We start from the raw sequence: 16,691 nt of genomic DNA on the forward strand, positions 1-16,691 counted from the left end.
CCCAAGAAGAATGAACCCAGAAACTTCTGCTCTAGAAGGAGAAACGTGTCTGCTTGCTGACAAATTTTCTCACCTCGTAGAACAGGCAGGCATAAAGGGATTATGAAACACAGCGGTGGTAGAACATGTAGATGGAACCTAGCCCAGAACTTGGTACTCAGAAGGGGCTGACAGCAAATGGCAGGTCTTTCCCTCTTTTTGCTCGAAGGTGGTGACATTGGGGACTCCTGGGTGGCTCTGTCAGTTAAGCCGCTGACTGTCGATTTTGGCTCAGGTCATGATCTCACAGTTTGTGAGTTCAGGCCCTACATTGGACTCTGCACTGACAGTGTGGAGCCTGCTTGGGACTCTCTCATTCTCCCTTTCTATCTGTTCCTCCCCCGCTTGTGCACTCTCTCTCTCTCAAAACAAATAAACTTAAAAAAATTAAAAAAAAAAAAAGTAGGGACCTTGTTTTGCCACCTGTCCTTCATTGACCCTAGCACTGATTTTTCAAAGTCAGGATTAGGGAGATGGTTAAGGTTAGGATTAGAGCTAAAAGCAGTGACAGCAGTGAGATCAGAACCATCTAGCAAGCTTATAAGCAACACTGAATATATTAATAGATATACCAAGTTTTGATAAAGTCTTAACCTCTTCTATTAGTTAGAAAACCATTTCTTTATTATAGAAAATAAGTGCAGAAAAATATAAAGAATTAAAGAAAATACTTTAATCATGTACTGTATCATATAGAGATAGGGACAATTAATATATTGAAATATTTCCTTCCTGTCTTTTTTTATTTAGAGCTTTTAAAAAAACAGAATTGAATTATTGCTTATTTAATTTCCTTCTTGTTTTATTCCACTCGACATTATACCAGAAGAATATTTTCCTAACATTCAAGACTTTTTATGCATAGTAGTGTATATTGGAATGTACCATATTTTAATTGACCCTATCATTAGGCATCTAAGTTATTTTCAAAATTTCGTTGCTATATAAACTCCCAGTAAACACCTTTGTGTGTAAACTGTTGTCTACTTTTTAGATAGTTTCTTTGGGATAGATTTATGGCAATCAGACATTTTTTAAAAGCTAGTGATTCACATTGCCACATTGCTTTCCAAATTTCCCAATTTATATTTGCAGTATGCCTTGCCTTAGACTTCCAAGTCTTGACATTTCTCCAGATTTGTTTATTTGCTCATCAATAACCAGGCCCCACTGTGCAAACATTGTTATCACCATTATCAAGAAACCCTAATGTAGTTCCATGTGTTACAGACTTAAGTCTGATCCTGGATTTGAAAAGACTAAAGGAGTCGGTCACAGGGCCTGCCCTTTGGGGGTCTGTCAGGTCTTTTTATTTTCCGGAACTAATAGGCCTCTAATGGGGACCATACATTAAAGTTTGGATCTGATATGAAATCTAGAAGGACTTAATTGCTTTTTGCCCACGGTGAGTTTTTAGTTTTGCCTTTGGATGTGTTTCAGCTCCTTGGCTGGTTGTACAGTCAGTTCTTGGCTTGGCCTAAAGTGGTTGTTAACCTCCTCTGTGCTCATCTGAACTGAGGTCCTTATCTGCCTTCTAAGTTAGGTCTCCTTGGAGTTTGTCTCTGGGCAGCAATGGTGAATGAGCCTCTAAAACTCAGGTGTAGCCCTACATTTTCTGCTTTAGGCTGCTGAAGGTTATGGCTCACCAACAGCAGGCCGATTGGGAAGCTGACATTTCTGGTGCTGCCTTGATTAGGTACATTTTAACATGTCAGGTGAAATAAGTCCCACTACATTCAGGTTTTTCTGGAATTCATGCTAGGGAATCAGGATGATTTAAATTTAGTTCTGATTTATTTGTCAATGCTGGAAATAATATAGACCTGAATATAGATGGACCTGAATATAGATGCTGGAGAGACAGCCTAGCGCTGGGGAAGAAGGATGTATTTTTCACTTAGTGGATTCTAGATTTGAGGCTGTTTTTCCCTTCTCTACCATATGATTGTTTTTTTTTACATGTTTTGTATTTCTTGCTTCACCTATCATTGGTTAGGTATTATCATGTGCCCTTTACTGGTGTTTGGGGTTGTGTACATTTTTAGGTATATATGACATTTTATGTTATAAAACTAATTTTGTAGAGAGATTGTCCTTATTGTATACAAGCTGGCAAGTTAGGCATGCTGCCACCAAGTGGTGGAGTACCTCTGCTCAGCTACCCAAGGACACAGATTGGTTTTATCAGAGGCTCTAAATGACAGTGTTCTGCTTGGGTTTTCAAGGCTTTACATTTTTATTAAAACACTGAAAATTAAGTAAGCACTAAGTAATAATTTTTTTCCAACTACAAAATGGGTTTAATATAACCTTTCTGATAATGTTAGTGCATGTTCAATAAAGTTATGTTTGTGGAAATATTTAACTTGGGTATATACTAATTGCCATTTGAAACTGGGAATTTTATAGTGGTATTTTTTAGGGAAAATGCATAAATAATGTGATATATCTATACCAATTCTTAAATTTCTTTTAAAATCTTCCTTTTTATAATTTTTTCAAATTAAAAAAAAAAATCCTTCCCATTGGTTTGTCTTCAGTCTAAGGTAGATTGAAGTCACAGTGCCCCAAGCATAGAAGTACTTGGAACTACTATCTCCCTTGCTATTTTCATCAGCCGCAAACATTGAAGATAAAAGTCTTCATTTGTCTTTTCAAGCCTTGCCTTTTAGACACTGTTTTCTTTCTCTGAACACAAAAGACGAGAATAAGAAAAACGCCACAACCTAGGGCTTTTTGTTGCTGAAAGTATAACCCTGGTGAATATACTCACTAGTTGCAAAAAATTTCTGTACCAGTTTGCCACTGTAGCTTTTACTAAAAGAAGAATGTCTCCCCCTTGCCTGTTCCACTCCATCTCTTCTCTTCTTGGATTGCTTTAAATAAAAACACTTAAGAAATTCTTAAAAGTTCAGCATCAATAACTTAAACAGAACAAATAATTTGAACAAAATTTGAAAAAGACTTTTGAATCTAGAGAACTCATCATAAAGCTGTGGTGGTCCCTGTCTCCTCTATAAGTTCTGACTGTCCACAAACCTTTCTCCTTGATGAATAGTGAGCTTCTTGAGGGCAGAAATGGTGAGTCTTGTTTAGTGAGTTTGTAGAGCAGTACCTAGCAAGTTGACAGAGTTCCATTAGACTGGGAGCTCCCCCAGGGGAAAGGGCAGTGTCTTGTGCCTGGAACCCTTGGGGCCCTTGCCAGCTTCTGTCTTCCAGACATGGAGTCAGTGAGGCCAGACCCAGGTTTCCTTTGGGATGTCATCTTTCCTGTGTAACAGACTGTACCCACAGGGCGTGGGTAGACTGGCTCTATGGCAGAAAGAAGGCAGGGCCCTTTGCCAGAGGATGAAGCATGGGGGAGCATGCGAGGGACCTGGGAGTGGACTCTGTCTCACCAAGGAGGAGTATTCCTGTTTCCAAGTTGAGCAAGTGTAACAGCCAGCCCCACTTCTCCCGAAACCCAGATAGGAGCACTTTGTCAGAGCTGTGGTAACTCAGCTAGGACAAATGCTTTTCTGGAGAATTTACTGACATATCCACGTGTATGTCCTGATGGCCCTGCTTTGTCTTTTCTTTCGTCTCAGAGCCTCCCCTCTCCCTACCCCATCTGATTCTAGGTCAGACGAGGACCAGACTTCATTTTGAGAGCTACCCAAAACCCCCCAAACCAATGTTTTTTTCCCTCTCATCTCCTAGACTCTTCTGTGCTGTCTTGAGCTGGAAGTTCATCTGTTGTCATCCCTAGTAATTCATGGGCCAGGTCTTGCACAGAAACTCCTCTTGGCCTGGTACCTGAGGCCAGGTCTCAACCTAGTGCTGTGACTTTCCCCTCTCCCCTGATTCTCTGCCCAGGAAGGTAATGTGCACTTATCTCCCAACAGTAAGCTGTTTTCCTCTGCAAGAAACTCGGGCCTTGAACCCATTTCCTGAAAGAAAACTCCCTGTTTTGGACTTGGAGGAAGGCAAGAATCACTCCTACCCTTTACCAGCCTTGACCATGGTGGGGTGTTCTACTAGGACACCTGCCAATTGGTCGAGATTTCATTCTGTGCATACACAGGATGATTGTTTAGTTCTTATATATGTACCAACTCAGAGAGAATGGTCCAATAATCCTCTGGCTTTTTCAGGTTGCCCCTGAACTTATGGGCTAATGAGGGGACACCCAGTTCTTGCCCTTGGGACAACTCACAGTGTGTTTGAGGTTCTAAGATCCACTGGAGAAGACAAAATTAACCATTTCAAGGCCATGGTTAAACAGGCATACCGGTTAAATGGACTTAACCAGAGAAGATTTATTGGACATGAAATTTGACCTAGATTTTTAAAAGAAGTAGGTGGATTCAAATCCTGGAGCTTGAGGCAGGAGGGGCTATAGAGGTCAGCCAGGTCAATTTCTTCACTTTAAAAGGGTAAAGTGCTGTCCAGAGAGTGCTCTGACATGCCCAGGGCTTCCCAGTTGGCCAGTGGTGTTGCTGGGACCAGTTGCTGCAAACTTACACTGCCCCCTGACATGGGCAGAACCTGTGGGACAGCAGGTGACCCCCAGAGTGGCATGCACTGGAGGTCAGGACCTCCCCTGTGTCATAAGCAGAGGATTTTCCACTCACAGGTGAGATTTCTAAGGCTCTGAGCTAGCTGCAGGTGGGAACAAACACCTTTGGAGCCCTGCCTATTTAGTGTCAAGTTCCAAACATGTCCCCCTCCCTCAGGTTTCCTCTGTCTGGCTCGTTGTGACCTCCGTTGCTGCTCTCAGGCTCCCCCTCGTGCCTAAGCCATTACAGGGTTTTTCTTCCATATACATCACAGGGACCTCATCAGTGCCCTTGGCCAGGGCACCTCCGTCTGGGTGTCTGAGGGAAGGAAGGCTGGCTGCAGTACAAGGGCTTCCCGCCCCATGGGAAGGAAGTCTCCTGCGTTGGTAGAACGTGGTGGGCATGCAGGAGTAGCTGTGTGAGGGGTAGCCGAGGGTGTCTGTGTTGGTAGGTTTGTTTGGGCATGTGTCTGCATGTGCTGTAGGCAAATAGCACTGGGCTTTCAAGAAAGTACCATTACTTGAGAAGGAGGAGGGGAAGGAGTGGAGGTGTGCACAGGCACGATTTGACCAAAGACGGTTTCCCAGAGGAAACGTGTGGTTTATTAATGAGGATTCTACCTGCCCTGCCAGGAAACCAGAGCCCAGCTGGAGAGTGGAGGGTCCCTTGCGAGGGTGGGGAGAGGTGACGGCGCAGCAGGCGGAGGAGAAGGAGTGGTGAGGGCAACAGGGATTGGGGTGAGCAAGGAAGGCTGGCAGCACTGGCCCCACCTTTGCAGCCTCTCTTGGGCCCCCTCTCTTCTCTCTTTTCTTTCTCCCTGTTTTGGAAGAGTTTCCTGCATCTTTGTTGGGGTGACTGAGGGCACTGTGGTTAGACAGGAACAGGGGCTCCATCTTTGCTTTACTACCCACAGATTTTTGATCAGTGATTATAATGACATTTTTTAACATTAAAAGATACTGTTGTTCACCCGGCCTGACTATGGGAGAAAGATGGGGCAGTGGAAAAGGCCCGGGGAGCTTGGCCCTGGAGTCTGTCTGGAGAGGACAGGGAAAGGGGAGGGCTGTGTGGAGAGGTTGTGGTTTCCGTTTCCAGTCCACTATTTCTTTTCCTCTGCTTGCTTTGGTTTCTGTTTTGTTTCTGCCTCATGTTCTGAATGCCCCAGAAGGAAAGGATGAACATCTCTGTGGGCACCGTGGGAAATGGGACAGGAGGCTGCTGTCGGGAAATAGCCACATCAGTTTCTATCCCAGCCTCCCTGAATGTGCCCCTCTGCCACTGTCCCTCTCTGCCAGCCAGCCCCAGACTTCTATAAGCAACAGTTCTGGTCCTTCTCTAAGACCTTCTAAGCTCTTCTTCCCCCTTCCAAGTGTCCTGCCCACAGGCCAGTCAGATTTAGAAAGCAAGGCCTCTTCCTTTGGTGAATGGAACGTGTGTTTGAGACTGTCGGGTGACCTGGCTGGTTAGCCGGGACACCAGGGTTTGTGCAGCTAACCTGGGCTGGTCGCTCTGAGGTAGCCATCCTTTGGAAGGCTGTGTACTTTCACCTTGGTACTGCTGTCACCCGTGCCATTTCCAGAACTCTCTTTGGGAGCTCCCTTCAGCCTGTGTCATTCTCTTTTGACTCCGAGCAGATTTGACTTTTTAGAAAGTGTTTTGTTTAAAGGCAGCATCTAGGACAAGTCAATAATGCAGATGTGAGGTCCTGCTGTGTTTTTTAGGTCACTAGACGTATCATTGCATGGCCACATCTGGGGATACTTGGAGTAAGTAATCTTGGAAGCTGAGTCTGTGCTATTTAATATTTTACTACACCCTGGGTGGGGGTGGGGGAGGGGTGGCAGGTGGGATAGGGGAAGAAAGACAATCAGCCACATCCTTGCTTTGGGCACATTTGCAGCCAGCATTGTTTGTTTGTTTGTTTGTTTAAACAGCTTCATTTGAGTGGAATTAGGGAATAGACTTTAAAGACTTGGAGAATGTTGGCCTTCTTCTTTTGTTCTCCAGTGTAAGGCTTCTCTGGGACTCTGACTTGGGCAGGAGTTGGGTTTGTTTTGGGGAAAGTTGGGCCCAGGGAACTGACAGAGAGGGAGCTCCTAGACCTGGAAATGGGCAAGGAAATCTGCAGAATCTTTACCGTAGTAGTGACTTAACCATGGATGTACCTTTGAATTACCAGGGAACTTTTAAACACCACTAAGTCCAATCTCTGACCAATTAGTCAGAGTCTCCTCACTTTACAGAGGAGGAATTGAGGCTTTGGTTTAGAACAAAGCATTATTTTGACCTTTGTCCCCCAGCCCTGGCATCACAAGTCAGAGGCCCAGAGGCAAAAAATGTCTTGTTCAATGGGTAGAAAAGACACAAATTCTGTGGAATAATCATGACCTGGGAAAGTAGACAGTGTCTTCCATTACAACAAACAAAAAACAAGAAACAAAGAAAAAAACCTCTGGATGGATTGACATGGATTCTGAGGAGACCTTGATGGTAGATGAACCTCCCATTGTGACAGAAAGCCACCTGATGGTGGACCATCACCTGTGAGCCAGGCAAGAGAGGTCCACAACAGGCCAGGGAGTCCTGCCACCTCTCAGAGCTCCTCTCTCCCACCTATCAGCCACCCAGCCATCCAGGAGCCCTCCACGTTTTGAAGGGTGAGTTTGAGAACTATCTGTGCCAGCAAATGCTCATTCACCACACAATGTTCCCTGGAGAGTGGCTCTTTTCTCAGTAAGGCACTGTCTCTCCTCCCTGTGTTCTTTTTACTGCTTCTGATTATACCAATTAGAAAGCTTAATGCAGGTGCTAATGTGTCTTTCACACTTTTCTTTAACACCTGCTGATTTCTGGTTGTTTAAGAAAATGGGTGTGGTGTGGTTTTGGGGCAATCTGCAGAGGGCTGCTGTGAGAATAGCAATAAGGAGTAGAAAAGGGTTAACCCAGATCAGAGGGATGGATGAAAAACTGAAAGGAAATCTAGATCCTACAGCCAGGGACTCTCCAAGGCCTGAGAATGACATGTGAACTCCAACACATGGGTCAGGGGGATCTTTTCCTTCTCAAAGCTCCAGAGACCTTTCTTTTGCTTGAATTCTGAATGGATAAGTCAGCTCATGAAATAATTTCAGGGAGACAGGGGTACAGCAAAGTTCTAGGGAAAAGGACACAGCAGGTGACTCATTGGGGCTCCTCTCCCTTCCTCCCTTTGCTGGTTTCTGTCTGCTCATGGAGAACTGTCTCCAGGTATTAAAGGCTGTCATGCAGGATGGATAAGACTTCTCCAGTCATCCTTCCAAATCATCCTTCATTGCTGATTGGCTTGCACCTGCAGGGCCAGAGTTGTGTTGGCAGGGCCAGTATTGCCCTCATTAAACAGGGAGTCCTTCACTTACCTTGTCCTTCCTCTTTGTCATCCACTGCTCAGTGACCAGTCTAGCTCTCTACCACAGTGTTTAATTTCTTACCTTCCCTAGACAACTTGGTGAGTAGGTCTGATTTGAAAATTATTTCATCACAGCCCAAGCACTGGACCTTCCTGGGCGTCAGCACTAGGATTCTGATACCCTATACCGCTGACACCCTGTACCCCACAGTTTGCACCAACTGAACAGCCCGCAGCAGAACACACAAAGCAGAAACCCTTGTTGCCCCCTTGCCTGGTCTGCTGGGGCATTTTCATTGTGGATCTCTGCTCTCCCACCTGCCATCAAGATGGTTCGATGTATTTTTTCCAGGAGCTGTTTCAAGTGAGAAACTGCTAGACATTCATAGACGTGGGATAAATCTCAGGTGGCACCACAAAAGCTAGGGCAAACGAGGTCAGGTCATCCCTCTGCTGCCAGAGCACAGTGGAAACCATCAGCAGGATGGCCCTCCTTCCTGGGGAAGGGGCATTAGTACTCAACAGAGGTTACCCTGAACCTCCAAACCAGATTATCTGAGGTTGGGGAGAATTTCCCTTCTCATTTCCAGAGTTCTCATGGCTTAATAGAAGACCTGAAGCAGGGAGATTGACAGTTTGAGGTCTGGCCCACATGGCCAAAATGTCCGCCCACATGGCCAAAATGTCCACCCACCTGTGTGACCCTGAGCAAATCACTTTCTTGCTCAGGAACTTGCTGCGCTCAACTCTAAAATGAAGGATTAGCAGGAGTAAGCATTAAAGTTGCTTCAAGCTTAAGCTGTCTTTGTCTCTCAGACAAGGTAGCATGACAGATACTGGAATTGAACAGACCAGATTCAAATACTGATTTTGACTCTTCCTGGTGACTTTAAGCAAGTTACTCAACCTCTTTGAGCCTCAGTTTCCTTAGCTATGGAGTGGGATAATAATAGCAGCTACTTGTAAGTCTTATGTGAGGAATAAAATGCTTAGCATACATTGGATTCTCATATGCTCAATAGAATCAGCTTTTATCATTAATATGTGTATGTCCCATTTTTATCAAAGACAACTGCTCCATTTCATTAGTTGTACTCTCATTTTATATCTCTCCCCAGCTTGATTTTTGAGCTCCTCAAGATTTAGAGCTCCAGCCTAGGTCTTGCTGCTGGTCCCCTGCTTGCTTACTGAACTTTGCTATCCCTGATTCCTCCTTGTAATGGAGGAGCAGCCAGCAACACAGGCTCTTTTCTACCTCAGGGCCTTTGCACAGGCTGTTGCTGCTCCCTGCATTATTCTTTCTACAGTATTTCCTTAACTAGCTTCTTCTTGGAATTTTGTTCTCTGCTTAAACTTCAGCTCTTCATAGTGGCCTGTCTTGACCACCTGATAAGTTCTTAAGACTTATCACAATTTGCATTTATTCTGTTTATCTACTCTCTTGTGTCCCTCTCTTTCCATAGAATGTAACCTTCATGTTTCTGTCTTGTTCACATTTATATTGCTAGTGTCTAGCACTAGGCCAGCCACAAAGTAAGGGCTTAGTATATATTTGTTGGATGAATAAGTTAATGAATAATAATGACATATTTACATGACACCATATTATTTATGAAGCACCTTCATAACTAGGCTCTCATTGTGAAGCCATATAAATCTCTGTGAGGGATAAAGAAATTGATTAGCCAGAGCCTGGCTGTAGTTACCCCACATATGACAGCTGCCATGCAGAGTAAGGTCAAGGTTATGGCAATGTGTGGGAAGAACCTTCATCCCAGGGGGATGGGAGGAAATGTATCAATATGGGAAGACTTCTTGGAGGAGGAAGCATGTGAGTTGAGCTTTGAAATGGGAGTAGGAGTTATCTAGGCAAAGATGGGGTTAGTATGGGCAAGCACAAAGGCATAGAGGTAGGAGAGGCCAAAGTCTAATATAAGATTGAAACTAATAAGTCAGTTTAGAGAGACATGGATAACATGTCCATTTTAACAAGGGGGAGATCCCTCTGACAAGGAAGTCAGGGGAAAGCCCAAGGGAGAAGGTGGCACTTAAATCTGACCCCTTAGCCAGATGACCAGGGATGATATCCAGGGTGGTTCACTGATGTGGCCCAAATGGAATCCAGAGGGATGGTCTGGGCTTCCCTTGGCCAGGGACCTAGGGAGGAGTTGAGGGATCAGTGATTGGGAAGAAGTGGCATTTGGCTTCCTGAAGCCAAACCTGTAACCCAGGGTGAAGACCTGGCCTGACAGGCATTTTGCCCTGCTCTTCAGGTCCCAGAGCAACCCTTTGCTTGAGGCGCTGGTATCTCAATCCCTGCCCCCTCCCCGCAGGCTAAAGGCATTGAGTCTTCAGATCTATGAAACAGGGTTGGGATGATAATAGCAGCTAAGATAGAGGAGGCAAATCCAAAGGCCAACAAGCAGACAGATCAAGTGAGTGTGTGAATGAGCTGGAAGTGGTTTAAAGAACGGAGAGTTTAAGCCTCCTCCAAAGACACTTGAATGCATTACAAGCAATAGTAATAGCCTTGCCTAATAAAACCATTTTGGAGGACTGGGTTCAATAGTGTGCTGCTAAATTGTGATTTCTGTTTGCTGTTGGGGGCCACCAGGAGTAAAAAAAAGGTCAGTGGTAACATGCTTATTCATTGGTTCTTCACTGCCCACCACTGAGACCCTCCACACCTGTACCAATCAAACACCCTTACACCATTCACAGTCTAATGGGTCAAGAGACAACTCTGGGGCATCAGATGTGTGCAGGGCCTGGAGGACCCAGAGATAACCCAGGACTTGCCCAGATATTTTAGATAAGCCTGCCAGGTCAGGTGCATGATAAGAAGCTTCATAATAATCTAATGGCAATTTAGAAGTTCCTTTAGAGAGGAAGCCTGGGAAGGCAGGTCTCCAGCAGGTGTCTGGTTTGAACCCAGAATTGCTGTGTTGGGGAAGGCAGCCACCAGGCCTTTCAGGGAAAGCCTCTCCAGGCCAAGAGAGGAGGAGCTCGGTTTTGCAAAAAGAAGGCAGAGAAGTGAGCACAGAAATCCTCCCATGCCTGTGCTTCCAATAAATGATTCCATTTGAGAGAACATGAGGATAGAGAGAGAAACATACTAGCATTTTTGGCAGGCTCCTATAGAGCATAGCTGCTGGTTGACCTTGCAAACATTGCCCTGATGGTACAGCTGTGGGCTACCTGTTTATGAAAGCATATCCTAGTCTGATTTAGACAACGTGAGTATCACTAAAGCCACACCTAAAAGAGTCTAGGTATTGTCCTTGGATCACCTGGAGAGACTCCTGGGTCTCATCCTAGACTGATTTTCATCATAATATCTGAAAGGTTTCCCCAAATCAGCATTTTAAAATAAGTGTCCTAGGTGATAATGAAAGTCACTAAAGTTTGAGAAGCATTGGCATAAAGCAGCACAAATGCTTTTTTGAGATGGTACAAACTCTCACGAGTGAAAACAGCTCCAGTAACATGTAATGAACAAAAGACTAAATGGTCTAGAACTGAGTACAAGAAATATCCAATCATTCATAAAGTATACATTTATGTCCTGGGCCTGAGGGCTCTGAGAGTCCATGAAACAGTTTACCACGCAGTTTACCACGCACAAAGGGCAAGAAGGTGGCCCAGGGGGTCCAGGTCTCAAGCCCCAGATGGGAAACAAATGGGGCAGAGGGGTAGTGAGCAGTGGCTGTGTTCTCTAAAGGAAGGGGTGTGGGGGATGGGCAGGGTCACTCACTCTCCTTTCCTCTCTTTAGTGGACTTAAAGGCCTATTTCTCCAAGCTTCACCTTTCTACACTCCCTCCTCCCCATATACAACGTGGCCATATGTGCTGCTGATCATTTAACTTGGGCTAATAAATATTATTTAAAAGGTAAATAACCTAAAGGGAAAAGGAAGGCTACCTGTTTTATTCCAGGGTAAATTGGTTTACTCAAATTGTTCTCCATCGAGCATGCTGAGAGTAAAAGAGGTCTGGGGGCATGTAGGCTTGGGGCAGAGGCAGGCTGGGGAGCCACCTGGGGCTTGGGCAGCCAAAGAGCAGTGTGCAGACCCTGGCTGTTTCCAGAGTTGGGAAGACAGGGCCAGGGATGGGAGTGCACCAAAAGCAACCTCCGATGACTTTGACATTTCCTATAATCATCTCAGAGATCAAATAGGAAGACTGCTTCCCTGCTCCACCCAATCTCCGTGCTAACACCCCACTGAAATTGCCCTGACCAATGGGACCGATGCCTCTTAGTTGCTAAATGGAAAAGTTCTGACCTCAGTTAATGACTTACCTCTTTCAAAGCAGCATTTGACACTGCAGTTCCTCCTTGAAATCCTCCCTTCCCTGATTTCTTCCTCTCTTGGTTTTCTCTAACCTCTCTGCATTTTTTCCTCAGGCTCATCTACTTTCTTCTCCCATCTCTGAAACACTGATATTCCCATAAATTCTATCTTTGACTCAGGAAGTTTCTCTTTGTCTTACTCATTTTCACTGGGTGCTTACTCATTTCTGTGCATATCTACTACCATAGTTCATGAATGTATCCATTCAGCAAATATTATTGAATGCCTACTCTGTGCCAGTCACTGTACGATCCCCGAGTCAAAATTTGCAACCTGGATTTCTTTTAATTTCCAGGCCATATATCAAATTGCCTTCAGAATTTCATGTATATAGGAAATTTGTGGATGTATGTTTTAGGCTATGTTTCTTCAGATGGGGATTCAGGTATAAATTATTCATTAAGGACATTCTCTTCAAGAAAACCTTTAAGGGAGTTGGAGAAGGAGAGTAGGGAAGAGGAAGGGCTAAGCAAGGATGTGGTCTCAGATAAAGTCTAGCCGGAGACCCACTTGGAGAATGAGAAGGCTCTGCAGTGTAAGTCACACTTCAGAGCTACTCCACCTTGTGGTAGAGGGTCTGAGCTTTGGCACCTTTGTAATAGAAAGGCACCCCCCCACACACACCCACCTGGTGTGAGGTTGTCACTGCCCACGTGTCTCTTGGAGAAGTGTCATCTATCAGCAGCAGGGAAGTCTCCAGAGATGGTCTCAAGTGTAAGCTGATAGCTACAGCACTTTTAGAGCTGGAGGCTGGGCACAGTGGTCAATAAAGTGTCCCTGGTGGGACACTCACCGCATCTCTTATAGCAGCTAAGACTTACGTAGTACAGATTATGTGTCTAGCACCATGGTAAGCACTTTATGGGCATTAACAAACTTAACCTTTACGTAGCCCTGTAGTATAGGCTATTAGTATTCCTGTTCATTCATGTTTTGCAGTAAAGGGGCTAAGGCATAGAGGTTAAAAGTAACTTGCCTAAAGTGCCTCAATAAGTGAATGATGGAGCCAGGATTCAGACCAAAGAAGGCTGGTTCTAGATTCCATTGCCTTAAGTGCCACCTCAGTGTATTGAGTCTTAACAAGCACCAGGCACTGTATTAGGCATTGGGGATCCAGCAGTGGAATCAATACAAAACTCCCTGCCCTCACTGAGGTTACTTTACAGTGAAGGAAGTGGGACAATAAGTAAATAAATAAAATATGTGATCCAGATGGTAATAAGTGCTAAGGAGAAAAATAAGGGCAGGGAAGTAGGCAGTGCCAGGCGAGAGCCATAGCCTTGAATAGGGTGGCCCAAGGGAGACTTAATTTAGGAGGCATTTTAGCAAAGATCCAAAGGAAGAGGGTTCTCTGCTTCTTCTGCCACTCCCTCTGGCTGACCCTGATTTACTCTCCCTCTGCACAGCTTCAGGGCAAGCCTTCCGAATCACCTGATCATGTTCCTTCCCTAAATGACACCCTTCAGTGGTTCTTCATTGCCCTTAGGATAAATCCAGCACTCCTGCCATGGTATGAGATGCATCCTGATTTGAGGTCTGCTTCCACTCCTGTCTCTTCTAAGAAGGCCTACTTCTAACTGTGATGCCCAGGGCAAGAGTACAAATAGAAACCCACATACCCTATGTGTAAATATTGAAAATTAATATAGCAAGCTAACGAACTGTTAAAGAGTCTACCCTCTACTTTGATAAATGCATCTTCATAGCAACTTAGGAGGCCAACTTAACTTTTATATTTGTTGGACTGCTCTGAGTTCCATGCTAGAACTTGACAATCCAGGAAGACTGACCCCCAGCCCATGGTCTGCCTCCCTTCTCTGCCCACTGCCCAGCTCTGTCTTTCTGCATGCGTGTGGACACCTCAGCTCACATATCCATGTTCTAGCCACATTCTTGTGTTTGTACTGCTGGTATTTCTTGTCCTTGGGGGAACTGAACCTAGGAAAGAAGTACATGTGGGCCCAGGGAGTAGGCTAAAGGCCCTTTGGGCAGAGAATTTTAGGGTTTTAGGTGGTAGGAGCTTAGTCTAGAAGGTGGGTGAGGGCAACACGGACTCTATGGGGCAAGTTGCCTTGTTCCCTGGGGGAGAAAATGTGCAAGAGGAGGGTCAGAGCACAGAACAGGGCTCTCTAAAGCACTCAGAGCAGCACCCCCTCATAGCTCTCTGACTCTTACTCATGTGCCAAAACCAAAGTGAATTGCTGGAACTTTTCAATATGCATGCTCTATTGTTTCTGTGATTTTGTGATTTTGCACAGACTACATAATGGAAGGGCATACACTTGGAGTCCTTGTGCTAATTGCCCTCATCTCCAGTGAGCATCCTAATCCAATCCCCCATCACGAACTCTTAACCCCCACCCCCGATCACAGGAACACCACATGTAGCAGCAATACGGTAGGGCGTAGTATGATATAGTGACCTGAGCTTGGGCTTTAAAGTCCTGGTTTTGACCCTCTGTTTAGCCTCTTAGTGGTCATGTGACCTTAGGCAAATTCCATGCCTCTGTTTCATTATTCCTTACATGGAGATAACCATACCAACTTTATAAGTTATTGTGAGGATAAAATGAAAGAATGGGTATCAAGTGCCTAAGCATAGGCTCTGGCATAGAATAAGCATTGGTAAAAAGTTCTTTTCCCTCCCCCAACTATGCTTCTTACTTGAAACGAAACATACAGAGCACCTTAGGAGATAAGACTATTTTCATAGAAAGATGCCAATTAGATTAGCTCTCAGCACTCAGCCCCTGGGCATCTGTCCCCATCTCCTGAGCTAGGGAGAATTTCCTAGAGAATATTAGTGCCTGATTTCTACTTTTAGTTGTCAGGGATTATTAGTTCATAGTGTATAGGCTGCTGCTGCTCACCATATTTACATACTGGGATAGTCACTATTTGTTGTTAGGGATGTGAGCAAAAGGACAGTTACAGCAGTGGAACCTGAGGGGCAGGGAAACAAGGAAGCTGGGCATCTCGAAGGAAAGGCAAGACCCACGGTCAGCTTGCAGTGCCTGACATAGTGGGCATTAACAAGTGGAAGTCAAGCCAAACGAAGCTAAGAACAGTGAGAGAAGCCAGTAAACTCTAATAGAAAAATAGATAAGAGAACTCTTCAGGTAATCACAGGGAAATACTTATGGAACAATAAGCTATACCTGGTAATCAAAGAAATGTGTATTTAAATGTAATGCAGTATTTTTCCTAGAAGATGGGCAAAGATGTAAAAAGTTCAATGGCCAGGAGCACTTGGGTGGCTCGGTTGGTTAAGTGTCTGACTCTTGATTTTGGCTCAGGTTTGTGAGTTTGTGCCCCACAAACTCTAACAGTAGACGCTGTGCACTGACAGTACAGGCTCGGGATTTTCTGTCTCTTTCTCTCTCACTCTGCCCCTCCCCCATTGCGTGTGCATGCGCGCGTGCGCACACTCTCAAAATAAATAAACTTTAAAAAATTAAAACAAGAAATTAAAAAAATTCAGTGGCCAGTGCTAATGAGACAGTAAGGGGGGGGGGCGCTACTCTCATGCACTGCTAGTGTGCACGGCAAAGTTGATTTGCCTTTCTGTAAAGAAATAATGAGAATGATTAAGTAAGTTAGAATATAGGTATAAGATGGCCCATGTGTCATTAAATGTAATAGTTTTAAGACATTTTAGATATGAGGAGAAAACCTCTGTTGCAGTGAAAAATAGAACACTATACAGTGTGAAAACCTCATGCACAAAAAAGACTGGAAGGAAATAGACCAGAGTATTGTAACTTCTTATCGTGAGCTTCTCTTATATAGGTCTTTGACTATTTTGACTTTTCTATAAATTAGCAGGTGTTTCTCTTATAATGGGAAAGAAATCCCGTACATTAAGAAAAGTCACATTGCTTTCAGACGATAGGGCAGAGAGAATGTTTTCTGGACGACTCTGGCAACTTGTCGACTCAGTACGCGTCAAAGAAGAGGCAACTCCTTTCCTTTGGGATACACGCTTTGGGGAGAAATAAAAGACTCAGGCTTCCTCTCTTGTTGAGTCTAGTCATTTGTAGCAACAACTTGCCTGGGGAGTTTCCTGTCAAACTGGGAAGCCTAAGTGAGCTGCCTTATGCTTGAGACAGTCACAAGGTCACAGGAGCTGTGATCTCTTCACCAGTCTGTGACATTCTCAACACTGGTTGAGATTTAAGATTGAAGCCTAAGAGGGGCTTTGATTCCTTTTGTGGCCTAAATCCTCCAATTGTGGCCTTACCTCCAGGAAGTGATTAATAGGCGGTGTTACTCCTCTGTGGGTCACACAACAGGCACAGTGGTTTAAGCAAGTGCTATCTGGGTAATAGGAAATTAAGCAAAACACCCTAAAGCAATGCTACACCAGTATGTATATAA

At 44.6% G+C, this 16,691-nt stretch overlaps 1 protein-coding gene across 7 annotated transcripts in view; it reads left to right on the forward strand.

Moving 5' to 3' along the window:
• KALRN (kalirin RhoGEF kinase) overlaps positions 1-16,691 on the forward strand; it is a 669,312-nt gene that overhangs the window by 208,624 nt on the left and 443,997 nt on the right. The gene's annotated exons all lie outside the window — the stretch shown is intronic.

The sequence above is a fragment of the Panthera pardus genome, unplaced genomic scaffold (genome assembly GCF_024362965.1).
Source record: "Panthera pardus isolate Hobbes unplaced genomic scaffold, ASM2436296v1 HiC_scaffold_16, whole genome shotgun sequence".
Classification (NCBI taxonomy): domain Eukaryota; kingdom Metazoa; phylum Chordata; class Mammalia; order Carnivora; family Felidae; genus Panthera; species Panthera pardus.